This window comes from Bubalus bubalis, chromosome 11, assembly GCF_019923935.1.
Source record: "Bubalus bubalis isolate 160015118507 breed Murrah chromosome 11, NDDB_SH_1, whole genome shotgun sequence".
Lineage (NCBI taxonomy): Eukaryota > Metazoa > Chordata > Mammalia > Artiodactyla > Bovidae > Bubalus > Bubalus bubalis.
In genome coordinates this window covers 36607430-36621700 of record NC_059167.1, presented here as the reverse complement: position 1 = coordinate 36621700, position 14271 = coordinate 36607430, and the positions used below count along the sequence as shown (strand labels likewise).

Genomic DNA, 14271 nt, shown 5'->3' with positions numbered 1-14271 from the left:
GCGGTGCTGGAGAAGACTCTTGAGAGTCCCTTGAACAGCAAGGAGATCAAACCAGTCAATCATAAAGAAAATCAACCCTGAGTATTCATTGGAAGGACTGAGGCTGAAGCTCCAATACTTTGGCCACCTGATGGGAAGAACTGAGTCACTGGAAAAAGACCCTGATGCTGGGAAAGACTGAAGGCAGTAGGAGAAGGGGACAACAGAGGATAAGATGGTTGGATGGTACCACCAACCCAATGAACATGAGTTTGAGCAAACTCTGGGAAATAGTGAAGGACAGGGAAGCCTTGTGTGCTGCAGTCCAGGGGATCGGACAGGGGGACCAAACAACAACAAACTGCAAACCACACTAAAAACTGCAGAATAGCTTTATCAGATGAAACATAAATATTTGGAATTTTGGTAACACTCTTCACTACCTTTAAAGAGGACCAGTCATCACTGGGTATGTGGTATGAAAATATAATAAAGAAAAAAAATCAGGCAAGAGTTTGAATATTTATATAAGTTACATTTCATTTGCAGGAAGAAAGCACAATGGTATAGTCTTTTCTTCCATTTCGATGTCTCTACCTTGTAGCCTTGCATTGTCTTTATTTTTTTTTTTTTTTTTTTTTTGCTATTTAAGAATTTTATTTATTCTTTTTTTTTTCAGTTTTTTTTATTTTATTTTATTTTTTAAACTTCACATAATTGTATTAGTTTTGCCAAATATCAAAATGATTCCGCCACAGGAATACATGTCTCTACCTTATAGCCTTGCATTGTCTTTAAACTCCAGGCTCTCCGCTAAGACTTTCTAACACTGTGCACTAGAGTTCTGGAGATGGAATGCATTGTACAGCACAGGAAAGGGGGTGTAGAAAGAAAGTAACGACAGTTTGAAGATGGGAACCATCTGCTCTCTGGAAATCTCTCCAGCCTTAGGTTCTCTATCCAACCTCTGAAGGCCAAGACTCCTCAGTTCCCCCATGTTAAAAGAACAAGAAAAATGCCTAGAAAAGCCCATGGTTTCCTTCCTCCTCGAGGAGAGAAAGCAAGAGAGGTGGTAGATGCCCATGTGTGGCCACCACTTCCTCGGTGGCTGGTGTCCATTTCCACCCACTGGATTGGAATCTGGCAGCTTCATAACCAGCAGGAGATATGTGATCCAAGCATCCATTTTGGTTCCAGTTTTAGCCTAATAAAGGTCAGTTCTGTCTAAACTGAGAATCCTGTAAGTATTAGTAAGGATTTCATATTGCCTCATCCTTAAGAGTATGGCCTGAAGAAAGGGATTTTAGGTCAAAAGGTTTATTTTGAGGAAGTCTCAAGATACTCTTCAGAAATACCTTGAGATTACAGTAAAACAGAAATGTGTTCAGAAGTGATAAAAAGAAAATATAGCTTTTCTTTCTCCTCCTCCTCTGAGGAGTTAGGAAGTGTCAAGATCCTAAATCAAAAGCAAAATAGGGTATAATTGTAATAACGGCATCTAGAACAAATAGCTGTTACAAACTTGTCTTCAAAAGAAGAAACGGTGTATATAATCAAAGTTCATTAAAAATGTCAATTGAAGCATTCATTGTTTTCTCCTTCAAACCTTCTCCTAAATTTCCTTATCTCAGCTCATGATTTCTCCGTTGACCAATCATCTGAAGTAGAAACTTCAGTTACTTGTGTCTCCTACCACATGGAATCCTAGATTTAGAATGGCTCGACTATGCTTTCAATTCTACCGCCACTGCCTAAGTCACATCATCTACACTTGGCTTGTTATAACAGCCCCCAGTGAGTCTGCTGTCACCACTCGCTTTCTCTCTGCCTCAAGTCAGCTTTCACATCCTAACAGTTACCTTTCTGCAGTGTACTTACAATCATGGCATATCCTGTTAGTCCAAAAGCTTTTACTAGCTTTCTGGGTATTTCTGAAACAAAGGTCAAATTTCTTAGCATAGTATTCAAGGCCACTAATAAACTGAAACTGTCCCATACTTCAAAACTTATCTGCCATTTTCTATTCACACTCAGCTAATGCTCTACCCAAAACAGACTCATCTCCTTTCCTGGATCATGTCATAGACTTTCACACTTCTAGAACTTTGTATTTTTCTTCTAGCTTCATCTATTCAAATCTGGCTTCTCTTCTAAAGACTAATTCAAATATCCTATCTCTAGAAGGCCTCATCTGATTACAAGGAAAAATAAACTGCTTCCTCCTCAGAGCACATATAACACTGTGTTTTTACCCCTTTGTTACAATTCAACTCTTTCTGAGATGAATCACATTAAGAAGTCTGACTTGCATTCACTAATTTTCCATCTCTTCCTAAAAGAGACAGTAGTTAACCCCTCTGAAGGTGGTCCTGAACGCCTAGCATGTTGCCTTAAATAAGACAAGCATTTTATAAGTGGCTCTTATACTAGAATTGACCAGTACAGAAATTATCAATTTTCACTAAAAGCTAAACCATGAATAAAAGACTAAGTTGAGAATCACAACAATAAGGCTTAGAGGGAAGGACTGAACCTCAGTAAACGTCACCCAAACTCAGGCCCACAAATACATCTTTCATAAAAGAAGAGAAATGACCTAATCCATTCTTCTCAACATTTCTATATTCACACGTACTCGAGAAGGGTTTGACACTGATTGAGAACTCCCACCCTAACCAAATGGAGAGACCACCTCTTTTTCAACAGTACAGACTTAAGTGCTACATTTAAAAGGGTTCAATCAAGGCTCAGGGCTTCCCTCATAGCTCAGTTGGTAAAGAATCTGCCTGCAATGCAGAGACCCTGATTCTATTCCTGGGTCGGGAAGATCTGCTGGAGAAGGGATAGGCTACCCACTCCAGTATTCTTGGACTTCCGTTGTGGCTCAGCTGGTAAAGAATTCACCTGCAATGTAGGAGACCTGGGTTCGATCCCTGGGTTGGGAAGATCCCCTGGAGAAGGGAATGGCTACCCACTCCAGTATTCTGGCCAGGAGAATTCCACGGACTGTATAGTCCATGGGGTTGCAGAGTCAGAAACGACTGAGCGACTTTCACTTCACAATCAAGGTTCAACAGATAACCATCACAATAAAAAATGATCTATATATACATAATACAAATATAATAAATATACAAGTATAATATATGTTACATATATACACACACATCTGAGATAAGTTTCATTTAAACATCTCTACATAGAGATCTAACAATGTCTTAATAAAACAAATATTTAGTTCACATTTTTGCCTTCATTCCAAAAAGGGAAAAAAGCCAAGAACTGAAACCATCTCCTTAGCCTTACTGGCATTAAGTAATCGAATTCTCTGCTACTAAGAAACCTGAGACAGACTAATTGCAGTTCTTAGTCTCACCTGGAATGAAAAAACAAACTAAAACGTCCAAAAGAAAATCATAATTTTCCAACATCTTTCTGCCTCTACTCTAAAACTTTTGAGTCAACTCTTCCTGAGATGAATCACGTTAAGAAGCGAATCTCTTAATTGCACCATATAAGCTAAACAGTAAGCCATGACCTCATCACCCTGGATGTAATAAAAGGGCAGAGACACTCCAGCATTTCAACAACATCTTAATTCATGCACTGTTCTGGTTTATTATAAAGCAGGCCTGTATGCAGGAAGACTTTTTTTTTTTAATGCTTTTATCTTTGTTTTGCATGTTAGCAGATCTCAAGTTCTCATACCTCTGCAGATAGAGGCCTGGACAGTGATAAAGCTAAGCAGGCAGGCTGATAAATTTACCTGAGAAAGAAACTCTGTCTTGAAAATGACACAAGGACTCAAGATGAGATAGAAGTTGAAGGACCTCAAGCTACATAATTACTCCCCAAGCTCAAGCTAAAAGCATACAAACAAACAAAACCTGGGTCTGAACAAATACCTGAAAGCCACAGCCAGACCAGAGAAGAAGCAAAAGGAAGCTGGAATAGTTGAGCTTGAGAAAAGTGAAAGTCAAAGTCGCTCAGTCGTGTCCAACTCCTTGCAACCCCATGGACTGTATAATCCATGGAATTCTCTAGGCCAGAATACTAGAGTGGGTAGCCTTTCCCTTCTCCAGGGGATCTTCCCAACCCAGGGATTGAACCCAGGTCTCCTGCATTGTAAGTGGACTCTTTACCAGCTGAGCCACAAGGGAAGCCCTGAACTTGAGAAGATAAGCTAAAAATGCAATACTACATCCCTTAGGTGGCATATCAATTTTTTAGCCTTGATTTACCATGAGGTCTTCTGAGGATTATTAGTAGCTTTATTATTTTGCTAGAAGTAGCAATGGTATCCCATCTACACATGGAAACCTCTGCAGAGTGCATCCTATGTAAGCACAAATCTCTATCTACTCTGTACCTGTGGCTCACAGGGTAAAGCATCTGCCTGCAATGTGGGAGACCTGGGTTCAATCCCCGGATTGGGAAGATACCCTGGAGAAGGAAATGGCAGCCCACTCCTGTATTCTTGCCTGGAAAATTCCACGGACAGAGGAGCCTGGTAGGCTACAGTCCATGGGATCGCAAAGAGTCACACACAACTGAACAACTTCACTTCACTCTACCTCATACCAGATCAGATCAGATCAGTCGCTCAGTCGTGTCCAACTCTTTGCGACCCCATGAATCGCAGCATGCCAGGCCTCCCTGTCCATCACCAACTCCCGGAGGTACCAAGGAAAAAGTATTTCTAAAATGATGGTCTGATGAGACAGTAAATTATTTGGATAACTTTTTAAGAAAGTTAAGCGTAGTGTATGGAAAAGACAGTATTTGTACAATTCCAAATACAGATATTTCAGTAACAGTTAACACTTTAGCCTGTGAAATCACAAAAATGCACTTGTTTAGGATGGAAATCACTCCAGCATATCAAGGTGGTACAGAAAGGTACAGCCACCATCAGAATCAATAGTATTCAATAATTCTATAGGCTCAAACACTGAGCTGGAGTGAACAGTCTTCTTTTGTATCATTTCCTAGCCACATTGCTCTACTGTTCCCAGCATTTTCAGATGGTGCTATTGATGGCAAGCTGTAAGCTTGCAGTTTTGCATTCCACTGCTTATCACTGTCAGAGCCTCTACCAATGGGCTTACTGTTCTGAGTGTCCCAGTTAGAACTGTGCCTCCATTTTCAAACTGGGCTCACAGGAGAAAAAAGCACAGCCGAAACATCTGAAAGCACATAACCCTGGGTTCATGTCACTCACACTGTATCCCATAGAGCAAGATGGTTCCAAGAACTGTAATTTCACCATTTGTTTTAATAAAAAAAAAAAAGTTAAAAAAGTGAAAGTGTTAGTCGCTCAGTCATGTCTAACTCTTTGTGACCTCCATGGACTATAGCCCACCAGGCTCCTATGTCCATGGGATTATCCAGGCAAGAATACTGGAGTGGATAGCCTTTCTCTTCTCCAGGGGATCTTCCCTACCCAGGGATCAAACCCAGGTCTCCTGCATTGCAGGAAGATTCTTGACCATCTGAGCCACCAGGGAAGCCCCATCTATAAAAAGGAAATAGCCATTTTTCACTTGCATCCTGAGACTCAATAGCTATGAAGCAGTGATTTATAAGCAGTGATGCTTTGGTAAAAAAAAAATTAGGCAATCATCTTATGAGAACTGTTAAGAAATAACCGAGCAGATTGTTAGCCACGACCAGGAAGATTCTGCCTCATAATCAAGACTAAATCCCTTTCTGTGACAACACTAAGTTACAACGTGGCTTTTAAACTACTAAAATTAAGAAAGGTGCTTTGCTCTATTGGCTGTGGCATACATTATTTTCAACAATGGCATTTCTGTAACAAAGAAGAAACAAAGGGGTGGGAGTACAATTTGTAAAAATCTTTTGTCCAAGCACCTTGGAAGAGATCACTTCTGGGAACAGTCCAGCACCTTTAGAAGATAACAGCGTTGTCCCAGTCAGCTACAAAGAAGTTAAGGAAAACAAAGTCCTAAATCCCATAGAGTTGGTGGAATTAGGATATACACCACTTAACAAAAGCATTGACGCAAGGGCAACATAAGCATATGAAACTTTCCTTTCCTCCTCCATTTGTTCAATGCTGAAAGGCAGTAAAAGGAAAGGAAGAAAGGAGTTTCAACTTCCTGGGGTCTTCCCCCTCCTGATAAGAAAGTCCTTCACAAAGTAGGAATGTAAAAAAGTACATGCATTTGTACAATTTCTAACATATTTCAGGATTCCCTACATAGAAGAGTATGTTCCGAATACTTAAAAACAAAACAGTGAGAAATAAAAGTTGAACTTAATTTAACTATGACATTGTCTGGTATTTCTAGAGGGACGGAGGGATGCTGAAATGAGAAAAAGAGATTAAATATTCAAGACCATGATAATAATCCATGAACTTACTTTAATGCTATTTCAGGACTTTTTCACCAAACTTTAAGTACATAAGAAAACTGTATGCATTAAGAAATCAGGGACTGAGATTTTCTTGTTTCTCTTTCTGTTTACACTGTTTTACAAAGCAACCTTGAACAGCCCTAGTTTATCTTTGCCACTGTGTCTGCTGCCTTGTCAGTGTTTAGATCAAGTTTTGAAACTTGTGTCTTTAGCTGGCCAGGAAAAGGCAGCTGGCCCAGAGAGACCAGAATCAGGGAGAGAGAAGTTGCAAGGCTTATCAAGTTATCCGAGAGGCCCTGTTGCGCTCATCCTTTGTAAACAGTAAGACGTGTCATGTCCCTGGTTGCTGTCATTGCTGACAGTTCTCTAAAGACCAGTAAGTGTTGAATTCTTTAAAGCTGGATTGTGCCCAGTGAGAGAAATGATAGTGCGAGATGAGGGGGCCTTCATGGATATCTGAGTACCTTGGGAAAAGACAGGAATTAAGGCTTTTCACTCAGCAACCTAATGAAAACTAGACAAATAGTCTTGCATTTAATGTATAGTTTCCACCAATTCATGCTTCTTTTGTTAGGAACAATTCCAGCCTGTATAGGAAAAGGGGCAGTTAGATATAAAGAAATAATTTCTCATTGACAAGGAAGCTTCAGGTAAAGCAATGCTTATAAAAGGACAAGAGCCTGAGTTTATATTGGTAAATTTCCATTACACAACCATTTCACAGCTTTAACTTCATAGACCTCAAAACTTTATGTCCCTGAACAAGTAATCAAATACAAAAGGACAGAACTAAATAATCATCCAAGGTGTCCAGGACTATATGCAAAGCACAAAGAATAAAATACAAATCTTTAAGGAATATGAATGAGAAACTGTAGCAAAGAAGGAAGGGATTTGAAAATAAGTTACAAATGCAGCACCTAGTGCTTAAAGAACAAACTTTACATCCTCTGCTGTAAAATCCATAAAGGTATCTTTTGAATAAAGATTTATCTGTATAATAAGTTAATCAAATCATTGAAAACCTCTGATTGACACCATTATTCACCATTTCTAACCTCAGGCTTTTAAAAGGTATAAAATGAAGATCAAATTATTTTCATGGAAACTGGTAACACATTGAAATAGAATCAACCCCACATTAGATATCAAAATCTCATTATAATAGCAACTGGTAATAATGTTATATTCAAGACCACCTTTGCCATGATATTTAAGCTATAGATTTCAAGGTTAATCATGTTTCAGAGGAAAGGAAATTTCCAGTGTTCCTATTTTGTTCTTCCTAAGATGATTTCCTGAAAACATTTGCTCCATTAAATGATCTAAAATGTTTGAGAGGACAAAATGTCTTAGATCCACTTGTAAAATTTTAGGTTCTAAAACTTTTAAGAAAGATTATCCTTTCCATATCAAATTCATCCCTGAAATAACGATCATCTCTACAAACAAAGCCAGAACCTAACAGTACATTATTTAACTTGAATTTTTACTTATTTCTACATAAGAAACACTATTTGATTGTACAGAATTATAGATTATTCTTCCCAAGTTTGTTCTTTTTATCTCTTCAGTTTTATTGATTCAAACATCCAGACCATATCTTATATAGCTAAAGTTCAAGCATTGAATCTGAGAGTCTGTCTGAACCATAGAATGCAGAAAGCAATTTAAGGGGAAAAAAATTTATATATATACATATATATATTTCCATTAACTATATAAAGATCACCAATTTTCCTATAAGCAGAAAAACTAAAGATCCATTGTCATGGCCTAAACAGTCACTGCTGAGCAGCTTTCCAAAGAGCAAACGGTAAAAATAAAATAAAATGAAAAAGATTTGCCTGTCATGGGAGTTGGTCAATAAAATGCAACAGTGTTTATTACAACATTTAAAGTCTGTGATTAAGAACACCAAAAGGCCTAAACTAGAAAGGTTTTCAGCCTGTAATTTCCCTGCAGTCCTGGCCTGTACTTCCTTATGAGTTAGCTCAGCAGGGCTTTTTTTCCATGTCCATCATCAGCTTGTAATTATTGCCATTCTCAAAGCTATGCCAGATGGGTCTTTAGAAGCAGGCATGCAGCTTGTTTATGAGAGAAAGAGCTGTAATATTACTCTACACAGAGACCTATCTGGTCCTACTCAAAAGAGCGCTGCTCCTCCTTCCCCCACTCCGCTCCCCGCCCCCCCAACTTCCCAGCTCACCCCCACCACTCTTTTCTCTTCCTCCCCTAGACAGTCCTTTCAGTTTTGGCTCTCTGTCCCAGCTGACTGACCTGCTGAAGGACTGGGATGATGGGAGCCAAGAGATATCTGCATCTTAAAGCATATGGTCTAATCGTCACCTTTCACCATTCACATATGGAGATGAGACCAACACCTACGGGAAAAACAAACTGGGCTCTTTCCCCAACATAATCTTGTGCAGAGGCTCTACTTAAAACATCAGAATTGCAAGTCTACTTTTCAGAATACAGATCTGCAGAGATACCACATCTTTGCCATCCACTTCTCTTTTCCCACAAGTCCTCATTGGCTAGAAGAGACATTCCCTGCAAGATTCTCAAGGACAACCCTTTCCTCCCTTTGCCTGGTAGAAAGGATCTGTATGAAGGTTGAGGTCAAGGAGCTGTGCAAAGCAACACAGGGAAAGGCAAAAGCGGCTAACCAGGGTTCCTCTGGTGATAGGCCTGGGGTGTTAGGTATCCCAGAGGGCCAAGCAGAGCTTCAATCAGCAGTTAATGAGGCAAGACCTGCAACAGATAGCCACTTTTAACTCACAAAAGCTTTTAGATGTCTCTGTTTACTTTGATCCATTTCAGTTAATTTGAGCCTGGTTAGGTTGCATTTTCCTTTTTTTTTTTTTTTTTTTTGGTTAGATAAACCCTCTGCTCCCACTCCATCTCCACCCCCACCTCCCAAACAATAGGATCATTTACCAACTTTATACTTAAGTTTTGAGATCTCTGTCAGGGTGGGCAACAGTTATACAAAATACAATGCAGGGAAGGCCAGTACCCGCAGTATGCCTATAGAATGGAAATTTCAAAATCCCACGAAAAGGACAGGACGGGAAAGGCTTCATTTTCCAGGGAGATTTAGTTATTTGTTTCTGATTAGGTGAAGTACGCGTTCTTTTATCCTTTGTTATTTTTACCCGTGATGACCAAAGAGCTTTCTTTGTTACAATGTTTCAGAGCAAATAAAACTAATTTACTAGAATATGAAATAAGCCAGAAAGGAACTGTACCTGATGGTCACAGACGTGGAGATCCCTTAACTGGCCTGAGTTTCCAGGTCCCGTGTCTGGGAAACAGAAAGAGCTCCTGCTCTGAAGGATTTGCGCGTGGGTCTGCCTGTTAATGGGGATGTGCTGGTGTAATGAGCTTTTAATTAGGTCAGCTCGATGCTTGACCACACAGAACTGTTGGGCCCGCGTCTGAGGAGCCTACTCACCGGTACGGGTAACAGTCCCGGAACCCTTCCCAGCATGCCTTGCACGGCCTCGCTATCCCAGCATGCCCTGGAGGGCCCCACTATCCCAGCAAGCCCTGGCGACGTCACCATCCCTGCGTGCCTCGGGGCCCATACTCAATTATTACTTGGTGTATATTCTCTTACCTACAGCCTTCTCTTATTCTTTCTCTCTCTCTCCTGTACTACTTCCCAAAATACCGTGGTCAAAAGGTTATATTTGAGGCAGGTGTACATTTAAAGAAAAAGAAACTTCTAGTCATCCAGCCAGTAAAATTAATTTAACAAACACACATGGGCAGGTTTGATTTGATATTGCTCAAAAATATTTTTTTTCTCAAGTGATCCATATTCCTAGTCTTCACTCGCCACCCGTGTTCTGACTTCTACTTATCCAGGAAAGTATTATGAAGACATATAAGTTAATGGAAGGAAGAGGATGAAATCTTTCTGCCCTTTTGCTGTTAAATAAATTGGAACTGCTTTAAAGTGTTCTCTTTGAAATCCTGTCCACTGAAGACCCCGAGGAATCATCAGAAATTAGGAACCCCAGTTTCTGAGTCCTTGTTGAGAAAGGGAAGGACTTAGTATCCAGCTTTGAGCTAATGTTACATGCCAGGAAGGGTCTTAGGCAATGAAGGTGCTTTATCTGTTGCTCCCACATTAGGGCCTCAGCCGTAACAGTCTTCATTTATTTTGCTCTTTACCGAGTCTTTAAAATGAAAGTAAGACTGATTTATCACTGAAGAACATTGAACTCTGGTTGAAAGGCATTAAGTTCAGAAAACACAAGTCCAGAGGTTTTAAACTATATTGATGGAGAACAGTCATAGTAACAGCTAATATTTACTTAGTGCTTATAAGACAACTGTGCTATATGCTTTAGGATTCTGTGTAATTTGTAGTATGTTTCACGTACAAGCTCACTAAATTCTTTCAGTTAATGACGGTGGCAGTTGCTAAGCTATAGGCCAACTTATTCCTTTCATTCACGGTCTAGGGAGAGATGACACGGGCATGTTGAGTCACTCAAAACAGGCTCAAACCACCCCAAGGAGTTTGCTTGATGAAAGGTTTTCCTTTCCTTCAAAGCCACTTCCTGTGTCACATGACCTGTATCACTCCAAAGATAATAACACTTCATGCTTCCAGAACACTTTTATCCAAAGATTTCAAAGCATTTTCAAATGTTAATTAAGCCTTCACCATTCTGGAAGATAGCAATGCCAATCTTGCTGTTTAAATACTGTATTCCAGAACACAGGTTGTTCTAATCACTGAGAGGGAAATGGAGGCCTCTCTGAGCAAATCCAGTGGGTAAGCCACCACCCAAACACTGATGACACCCAGAATTGTCCTATGTCTCCTGGGAAACCACCACAGCATCTCTGTTCTGAATTGTCCGCTGCTCCCACTGGTTGTTTACCTTGAAAGAACCACATCAAAGAAAAAAAGGGGTAAGCAGAAAAAAAAAGACTTTCTAATAGTTCCATTTTGTCTAGGGGTAAAAATGTATTTTTTTATAAGCACTCTCAACAAACAACTATGTGCCTTTGTTATATGCCTCTTCATTTATCACGATAACCAGAGGGGGGAGAATAATCAACTTTCCCAAGGCTTAGATGTGACTATTGAGAGTGCAGTTCACCTACCCTCCTGTTTTACAGACGTCACGAACCCTAATGATCCCTCCAGGAACAAATTTCAGGCAGTTTGTGTATCCTATTTAGTCTGGAAAAGAAGACCACATAGCAACCAAGACCCTTCTAGATTTGCCTTGCCTTTCTCCTGGCTTCATCTCCCTTCACTTTACCACACTGGCTTTCCTTCCATCCTTCCAGTAAGCCAAGCTTTTTTCTACCACAGGGTCTTTGCACAGGATTTTCCCGTTTTCTAGGGTGCTTTATTCCCTGTTCTTAATGAAACTCCTACTCTTAGTTCCCGGTTTAAAGGTTACGTCTTCAGAGAAGATTTACCTTTCTATTACTAAATTAGCTTCTATTAATATTTTCTCTAGTGACAGATTGTTTTGGTAATAACTGATGAGATTTTCTTTGTTAAGTGTTCTCCTTCTACATTATAAGCTCCACAAGAACAGGGACACGGTCTGTTCAGCTCACCACTGCATAACCCATGCCTGCATTTTGGATGACCTCAAAAAAAGAGCTGTTGACTAGATCAGTGAGTGACTAAATCTTTTAACTTCGTTTGCAAATCACATTTTTCTTTTGAAGTGATATCACAGGACAGAGAGAACAAGAGAGAAATAGATATCAGAAGTTTGGTTGTAATCATTTAAGGCCTTGATTTATTTCTATCAATACTGAGAATAGCAAACAGTATTTGAACTATTTGAGTAAATACAATTTTTACCATATTTTAAGCTCCTGGAGTAGGTGTTTTACCTATGCATTCTCACAACAATGTTGGGAAGTGAGAAACTGTTATCCCCATTTTGTGCTCATGAGGACTAGGTAATTCTCACATGTTTCTGAGACTCCTCCTTCCATTTTTTGTTTGTTTGCTTGTTTGTGGAGCACTCACTATTTGCAGGCACTTCAGTGGCAGAGTGATGAATGAAACAGCCATGGCCCTCTTCTTGAGAGCTTCTGTCTTTGATCCTCCACAGCAATAGCACAGTGCATTCTGGCATGTCACTGGTGCTCAATAAATACTAAAACAGTATTAATCAGGTTAAAAAAAACAACAAAGAACTATAATTGAATCCCTTCAGAGTTTTAAAGGTCCAATAATACTGCTACAGTACTGGTGATCATTACATGATTCTGCTGGGGGACATATGGTTTACCATTCATTCTGCAAAGGTGTAGAGTGCACAAGGAGGTCACCAGTCACTCCAATATTCTAATAAAAAATATGGTGATTGTCAGTAATGAGTTTTAATTAATGGTGCCATACAGTGGCCAAAATGATCTTTCTAAAACACAAATTAGAAAACCAGACCGTGTCTCACCCATGATTTATAACCTTCTAGGGCTTCCCATTGGCCTTGGGATAGAGTCCAGTCTCTCCATCTTCTTGACACAGATGACAAGAGCTTGACTCCCTCTTTGGAATTGTGTCTCTTCTACTGACTACACTCACTCCTTTGCAGACTTTGTAAAAAAAAAACATTTAACTCCTCCAACACCTCTAGGCCTTAGATAGGATGTTCCATCTTTTAGTAACACTCTCTCTGCACTCTTTGTCTTCATTGAGGGGATGGTTTATTTGTGCAGAATTTTTACTGGGCAGTGCGCCTGGGACCAATACCTGTGAATAGGGAGGGACGTGGGATTGGGCAGAAGGAAAAGCTTATCTCCAATGTAGGTGCAACTGAAGCCTCAGTTGATCTTCTGAGAAGCCCTGGAGCTGAGATGGCCCTTCAGAGATGTCTGAATGAAGGTAAAAAGGTAGTCCTTTTACCTCAGCTACCCCCAGAGATTGAGATAACCTTGAGAAAGGTAGCTTTCTTCGGCAGAGAGCAATTCCTAGGGAAACACCTCAGCTGAGAATCATCAAAAAGGCAGCTCTACTGCCAGCAAGGGAAGGACTGTTTCCATCCTTAAGGAGGAGCTGGGTGACTCACCCCAACACCCATGACAGTCTGGTTAACTCTAGTCATTTTTCTGGCCTCAACCTAAATATCTCTTCCTCCAGGAAGCCTCTCCTGATTACCTAAGCCTGCTGCAAAACACCTGTTGCTTCCCCATGGTGACGTGCTTCACATTATATTATAATTATCTGTTCTGTGTCTGTATTCCCCCAGGAAAACATAAACCACATGAAAAAGGACCTGGTGTCTAGCTTATTAACATTCTGTCTACCAATATTCAAATAATCATGAACAAATTAAAGAATGAAGGACAAATTAAAGACTCCATTTTGATTTTTTAAAAATTTTATACAAATGTCAAAAAGCCTGAAAGACTGTTTACTAAAACATTTGGTTATCTCTTGGTAGCAGAATTATGCGTGGGTTTTATTTCCTTTATTATACCTTTTCATATATCTAAGTTTTTATAAGCACACGTGAGTTTTTAAAAAAAAATTTTTTTAAGTAATTATTGTTTTGAAGAAAAAAATAAACCTGACTCGTCCTATAATATAGGGTTGGCCAAAAAGTTCGTTCAGGTTTACATACCAGCACATGGAAAAACCTAAACGAAATTTTTGGCCAACCCAATGATGACTGTCATCAACACACTCATCCTGTGAAGTTCTTAGTTTTTCTTTTATTGGAATTTATAGTCCATAAAGCAGTTTTACATAAATGATTTTGTTTAATCTTGACAAAAAGTCAATAGGAGAAGAAAGGCAAGTATGATATTTTGATTCCTACTAAACTATAGAATAAAACCAACCCCTTCAATCAGGAATGAGTTAATGTACCCTCACAACTTTGGAGCCCAGCTGTCTTCTTTTTCTCCAAT

At 39.6% G+C, this 14271-nt stretch overlaps 1 protein-coding gene across 1 annotated transcript in view; it reads right to left on the bottom strand.

Annotated features, from left to right (window-relative positions):
• Positions 1–9765, bottom strand: part of BMP4 (bone morphogenetic protein 4) — a 230799-nt gene extending 221034 nt beyond the window's left edge. The window contains exon 1 of the mRNA XM_044924598.2: positions 9615–9765. The gene's annotated coding sequence lies outside the window, so the exon portion shown is untranslated. The remainder of the gene's footprint in view (positions 1–9614) is intronic.
• Between the last annotated feature and the right edge of the window lie 4506 nt (positions 9766–14271).